The following is a 7,204-nucleotide window of genomic DNA, read 5'->3' on the forward strand; positions in this document are numbered from 1 at the left end:
AAGCTGCAGAACAATAAACGCAGTGCGTAAAAACCCCTCGTGCTCCTTTTTTTTGCCCCGAGAGCAGCTGCTTCTGGGAAATGTTTGCATAAATAATACTCCCATCTCAAGTCTGTCAGGCTCCTCTTTCATTTTCTTGTTTTCCTCTGCACTGTACGGTTTCTTTTTAGTTTTTTTAGTAACCTTTATATCTCCCTTCGAGCATGCCCATGAGCTTGTCTGTTTGTCTCATCATCAATTTCAGGGTCTGTTGTTTGGCTCGTTGTGCAGCTGGACCTCATGACTGACTCGTACCTTGCCAAACCTTGTGCCCTGTGGCATCATGGGGTATTTGAGACAAGGTTGCCATACTTGATAGTGACCCCCGCCTCTCCCCCCTTCTCTCTCTCTGGCTCTTGATTCTGGATGAATGTTATCTGGACCAAATCTTTCCCGCTTGTTAAAAAAAAAAAAATCGCCTCTATTGGAGAATCCAAGAGATGCTGTTTATTTTTTATTTTTTTGTTGCAGATCTCAAGTCGGTCACGGCTCAGATTGGGAGAGGCAAAGATGAAACAAATAAGACAGCTGGTTCCAATTATGGTTTTACTAGGCGCTGATGGGCCAGTAATTACAGGATTAGAAACGTGTAACTGCACACAGCTTTGGGTGCTGCTCTCCAAGTCCAAGAGAGAGAGAGAGAATAGTGCGGGCCGGAGCCAGAACCACTCAAACTGTAATGTTTGCACATTACAGCAGCGGAGGCCTCGCTGGCCAGAGATCTGCGGCTGTGACATTTTGAGAGTTTTGGGCTGTGGTCGTAGGACTCAAAGTCTTCCCCATTCGTGGGCCGATGCAGCGGAAAACCCTTGAAGCTGCTTTCGGGATTTGGACCTGGATTTCTTAAAGCTAGAAACATCAGGACTCCGGTGGAAATCGAATGAATGGATGGTTATCGAGTTGTTCATGAAAAAATGATTCGAATCAACGGCACTACGAATAATAATACATCGGAGGGCCGACTCCTTCACACTATGGATGTGAATTGATGAATTTCAGTAAATCAGAATTTACATATTGAACACTTACATATATAAACTCTGGGTCAGGTTTAAAATTAAGATAATGGCTAATTAATGTCCTATTGTACAAATGTGTATAGCCACTGAGTTAACACTGTACATCACATACTGTATGTGACAAGGAGGAATTACTTTAACATCTGAGAGGCAGTAATAGGCATTGCTTAAATGTATTTCCCTTTGAGCAAAAACCTGCAGGCTGCACAGTAAACAGACATCAGTGGTAACAATCCTCCCAAACTCTCAGCCAAAACTGTATATTTGTATATCTGATGATGTTTGAAGTATTCTTAGTGAACCTAAATAGTGTGACCCTTTATCCTCCGTTTCCCCCCACCTTTCTCTCCATCACCTCCTTTACTTTACTTTACCGCTGCGTGATAAAGACGGAAAACACACAACATGACGATTGCGTAAATAAACAAAAAAACAAACAAAATGGCATTAGATCCAAGAAAGCCAAATCAGAGCGGTGGCGACAGGGAGGACATCATAATGCAGACTGGGAGCTCTAAACCTGACACAGGTTTTCCCCGAGGTCCTAATGGAGAAGAGGAATGGCTGCAGGGGTGGACGAATCAGCCTGACGTCTCTTAATACGTTGTAGACATAAGGGCTGGATGTCTGTGGGGCTCTTTTCTTAAAATGGGGGGCTGCGGACGCTGGTCTGTATTAACGTTGTTTTTTCCTGCCCAGTGTCTTTGGGTTTTGATTTACAGGTTTAACAGTATATGTCAGCTCAATCGATAATAGAAATGGTCATTATTTGCACGCAGGTGCAGAAAAACGTGCATGAGTGCTTGTCTATGTGTGGCGGTAAGCATTTTTCTAACATGCTCGCGTGTGCCTTTGCATTACGCTTGTGTCGTGTGTAGGTATGAAAATCACAATTCAGTTATACATTTCATTACGTGCACACCGGAGCGCATTTTTGTCCAAACGTGCGGCGCAGTTGTGTATGTGTGGTGCAGTCCGTCTCCCTGCTCACACGGGCCGTGAGCAGACACGACACCGCGAGTGAAGACACAAACGGACCTCCGTCCTTCCCGAAAGCCCAAGGCCGATGTCCGCGGCCCCCCCGGGATCCTTCTCCATGTTGTCCCCATGCATCACGTCAGTGAAAGTCCTTCCTCTTCGCCACAGCTCAGCCTCCCTCCGAATAAAGAGCTGCTGGGGAGCATATGTTGTACATGTGACACGTGGTCGGCACTGACACACTTGCGCATGGCCATGCATTCATGCAAACAGAAAGCCCTTTCCTCCATAACCACACACACACACACACACCTTTTCCTCTCTGGCAATCACTACCTGGAAATAACTGCACACACTCGAATAGACCTGAGAAAAGCTATCTAGATCTCAAGTTTAACAAATCACGGTTTCCCCAGAGGCGCATATGATCCCAGCCACCCTCCAGCGCAGAGGCAACAACACCATAGCAACCGGTTGGACTGCATCCAGCATAACATGCATTAGATTCGATGGAGTCAAAGCGCTGGCCACAATCTAATTAAATCTAATGTGTTTGTGTTGTGCGCAGCTGATCAGAGTCTCGGTGGACCGGAGGGAGGGCCGACGCCGAAGGCCAGCGTTTTTTTTGGCCGCTCAGGCGCTCCCTGTAATTGAGGCCGATGAGTTAGCGCGCTCTGACTGGTTGGCTTTCGGTTCTTCTCCAGAAAAAAAAAAAACAGATGTACAAACACAAAGGACAGTGTCCAGCAGGCGTGTTTTGGATCGGGTCTTTTCGACGGTGCATATGTCGGAGCCCGACACGGGGTCATTTTGTGCAGCTGCTCTGTGTGTCCACCGAGCGCGGATGTGGCGTGACAGCCAGACTGGAGCCTCGCGGGCGATCCGTGGTTCTTTCGTCCGGTTCTTGTTCAGCTCTTCTCTGGGTACACATGTGACTGCTGTGTGCGTTAAAGTATGTACAGTAAATATTGACCTGGACGAACGTTTTATGGTCATTGGCGTGGGCAATTGACAGATCAATGATCACTTATGCAAATACAGTCATTTCTTTTTTCTCTCTCTTTCACTCTCTGCTAAACTGCATTGTTGTGGCCTATCAGAAAATAAACGATAAGCCTGATGCCATGTTTTAATTCATAGTAATAATATCAATGTTTATAATGGTTCCGTCAGGTTGAGGCTAGTCTGTTATCACGTGCTCTTTCCTTAGCGTAACCCTTTCAGCAGAGAACTTCAGTTTAATCGTGAGATTACAGTTTCAGCATCTCAAATACTACATTGACAAGGCGGTCTGGACAAAATGACAAGTTGTTTCATATCTTGGTGAATAAAAATATATATCGCACAATATTGCAGGTTTACTGGCAAGACAATAAACAAATGTATATGAAATATCCATAAGCTTTTGTATACTGTTGGGTTGTCATTTAATTAATGAACCAATTATAGATTAAAATTGGGCTGAATATGCTCAGTGACTTTAGACTTTGATGACAGTACTAATATTTCAAAATGAACTTTCATAGCGGGGAAATTGGGATGTTTCTGACATTTTTTGAGTAATATGAATCCATTGAGAAAACAATTTGCATATCATCAGGATTGTCCTTCAGCAGCCACAAATTAATTCATAGAGAGATCTAATCGATGTATTATTTGCATTGTGTCCTGATTGAAGCCAATAACTGAATACAATTATTTGTTTTATGGATGACTTATGAATATGTATGTATCATATATATATATATATATATATATATATTTATAGAACCATTTATATGTGTGTTTGAAGACATACTCCAATTAATTTTTTTGAAAAATGTGCATCCCCACACGGTGAATCACGTCCACCGTGTAAACATGACAACTCATGCTGTGACACTGAGCTTTTCATGCCATGATGAAGCAGAGCCAATCTGCAGCAGAGTGCAGTATTGGACAGAGTGACACACTCCTCTCAGCCTTGTAAAGTACGCAGTGGCTCTCGCAAGGTAACCCGTCTTTCTTGGCCGTCCGTCTCATTCACTTGTAAAACATAGCTATACTTTATAGGCTTGTTACTGCCACAGGGTTACTCTTTTATTTATTAGCCTGTCCACAGCGAATGGATGTGTTTCTGTCTGCGATGTGAACCTCTCGGAGTGAGCCTGACTGCTGTGTTGCTTCCATCAGGGTTGGACAGGAATGCTAATGCTATCAGACAATCAGAACCCTGCCTGTGGCTGGAGGAAACCTGTCTGTTTCTCTGTGTGTGTGTGTGTGTGTGTGTTTCTTTACAATGTAAAAGGAATTTGATTAGGACCATCTCTGACATGTAAATTGTTCCCTTATGCATTCTTGCCTTCAGTAGTCACTTAACAGAAAAGAAAGCACAGGTTACAGATGATATTCCATCTTTACACTTAACAGTTCCAACTGATTGAACTATTTTAATATTGAGGCTGTATCCTTCCAGAGGGCGTTTTGTTTTGGAGGGGGGGGGGGGGGGGCGTACGGGCCACTGCCTGCCACGTATGTTGACTTGATGCATCTTGGCCCGCTCTGAAATAAATGGTAAAAGGGGGGAGCTAATCTTCAACGGCACGCCATCAAAGCTCATTTCCATGGCAGCGCCTCTCTCTCTCTCTCTCTCTCTCTCATATATTGTGCCAGGATCAAACCTGTGCTGGCACAGAACAGTTGCTTCCATTTGACATGCCCCCCCTCTGCTCACCGCAGCGCAATGGCCGCACTGCACTGAGGATTCAGTGCTTTTTTTTTTTCTTCCCCCCCCCCTCCCGACGGTGAGTCCGCAGACCGCTCTGTTCCTGCAGTCGGGTCCATCTCCATTCGGACAGGGAGGCACTGGAGGTGGAGGGAAGAAGGAAAAAGGGGAGAGATTTTAGTGCACTCTCTGTTCTCCGCGATAATGAATGCTTTGTCAGGGAGAATCCATCAACGGTCACTGTGAGGGGAGGAAATGTCAGGGAAAGTTATGGTTTGTTGCCTTTTAACCCACGTGGCTCAGCCCCGCAAAGTAATTGAAGTACAGAAAATGTCATGTTGTTGCACTTCATCTATTTGTGTAGCTGTCTCACAAGATAAATAGAAATATGGCTGTGGCAACACCACAAACAACAAGCGCAGCGTCTGTTGGGAGCCGCGAAGGGTGGGTGGAAGGGTTGGTGTACCGCACAACACAACACAACACAACACACCACAGCGCACATCCCCAATGGTGCAAAGAGAGAATCTCTTCTCTTCTGCTTTTACTGTGCAGTTGCTTTTCATCCTTGCGCCTCTAAATAGCTTATTCGTATTTAGACCCGAGTGAAGATTCGGGGCTTAATGGCTGCAGTGGTTTTGAACGCAGTTGGTTTCTGTGTGATACGGACAGGAAGGGGATGAGGTAAAGAACGGGGAGAAATCTGTGTACGCCGTGAGCGCACACCCTCTCCGAGCTGTTCCCCTGTGACAAAGGATCGACGTGATGCTCGAAAAGAGTTGCAATTACTCGATTTCAGAAACACTGTCCGAACCGAGTGCTATTTTTAAGCATCTTTTGAAACAGCCACATATAAATAAACCACCAAGCATTTAACTCCTAGTAAAATAGCTATAAGACTATTAAACTAAATTTACCCGTTTAAATACACTCACCTTCATCTTCGCCCAACAGTGTACCCGTTCGTGTCGGACCGAGAGGCCGGTGGAAGATGGCGCGGACGCATTGCAGCCAGTTATAATTGGAGAGGGCCTGTCCGTCTCTGTTGTTTAGTGATCCATGGATGGACCCTCTCCTCCAGTTGGAGGTAGCAGGGCTTGAATGACACCTCCACGTTAGTGAAAGCTGCACAGCCTCAGACTGATCAGCCTCTTTAACTGCTGAAGCCTTCCCTTCTTCCAGCCCGCCTCATTCCAGATCCAGAGCCAGAAATAGCTGTCGGTGTCGACCCAACTAGGCTCCTGGAATCCATCGTCGGGGGAGCAGGGGGGGTCGACATTCTTTCTGTGAGTAATGGGAGAATGTGTGTGGCTTCATCTCCCATCCATCCCGGGTATTGTTTGACTAGCTTGCCTCAACAACGTAAACGCTCCGAGTCAGAGTTCACCGAGGTCATGTTCGGTGTCTGTTGACGCGGAGAAAAGAGGGAAAAAAAATATTATTTTAGTGGTTTTCAAATTGATGAAGACTGAATCAAACAAGTGCTGTTCCTCCCGAGGAATGGGGCATCATCACATGATCACAGCTGTGAGCAACCGATGTGTTTTGATTCTGGCACTGGGTTTTAAGCAACGCACAATGATTTGACTCAAATGTTATGATTGGAAGGATGAAAAAAAAAAAAAAAAAAAGAAATCTGCAATCATCAGTAATTGTTACCCGGAATGAAATTGATTCACACTCATCCGAGCATGAAATAACATTGGCAGATGACACTGCCGTTACTGTGCCTGAAACACAACACAATTTGTGCAGAGCAGAGACACGTGCATTCATACCTCCGGATGATTAGTCGATGCAAACTGTCAAACCAGGTGAGGCTGTTCAAATATGAATTATCCCCAAATGGAGCTGAAAGAAAAATGTATAATCTCTACCACAGCTTTTCTCAAGGGTGAGTAAGACTTTGAGGGCTCTCATCGGTATATACATATAGTATATTTTTATTATGACAAAGCTATTGTATATAGACAGCGTTGTCAAATACACAACAATAGTATTATAACACCTTAGAATTCCAAAATGGTCACAATGGATAAGACTCAAATCTTCTAAAAGAAACATAACTTTATATATTTAAAAGCAAAACATCGTAAGACAATATTTACACACCCATATGTAGTGGGAACTGTTATTGGTTGCTGCTGTTGTCATTTCCCCATTTCCATAGGGGCTCTAAAGACATGATGAGAAAATCTTCAATCCTTGTTTTGAGCAAAAAGGCATTCTAAAGTTCAACTGGAGATACTATTCGGCTTCAGCAATCTCATTTAGCCAGATCAAGTGGGTTTCTTATGAAGTTACAGTCTTTTTATTACCCAATTCCCAATGTGTCTCCCTTGCTAACCCAAAGAAAGATAGTGGGAATTGTGTAATAAAAACTGCAATATTGGAAAATACCCTGTCGATTTGGCCAACTCGGACCATCTAAGACTCATATTAGCTTTGGCTGAAGTGTAAAACG

At 44.3% G+C, this 7,204-nt stretch overlaps 1 long non-coding RNA gene across 1 annotated transcript; it reads right to left on the reverse strand.

The window, feature by feature from the left end:
• Positions 1–4,515: 4,515 nt before the first annotated feature.
• LOC119197334 (uncharacterized) lies at positions 4,516–6,858 on the reverse strand. Its single transcript, XR_009956032.1, has 3 exons — positions 6,519–6,858; positions 5,676–6,145; positions 4,516–4,880 (listed from the first exon to the last, which is right to left on the reverse strand). It is a non-coding gene; the product is annotated as an uncharacterized LOC119197334 (long non-coding RNA).
• Positions 6,859–7,204: the final 346 nt, after the last annotated feature.

The sequence above is a fragment of the Pungitius pungitius genome, chromosome 4 (genome assembly GCF_949316345.1).
Source record: "Pungitius pungitius chromosome 4, fPunPun2.1, whole genome shotgun sequence".
Classification (NCBI taxonomy): domain Eukaryota; kingdom Metazoa; phylum Chordata; class Actinopteri; order Perciformes; family Gasterosteidae; genus Pungitius; species Pungitius pungitius.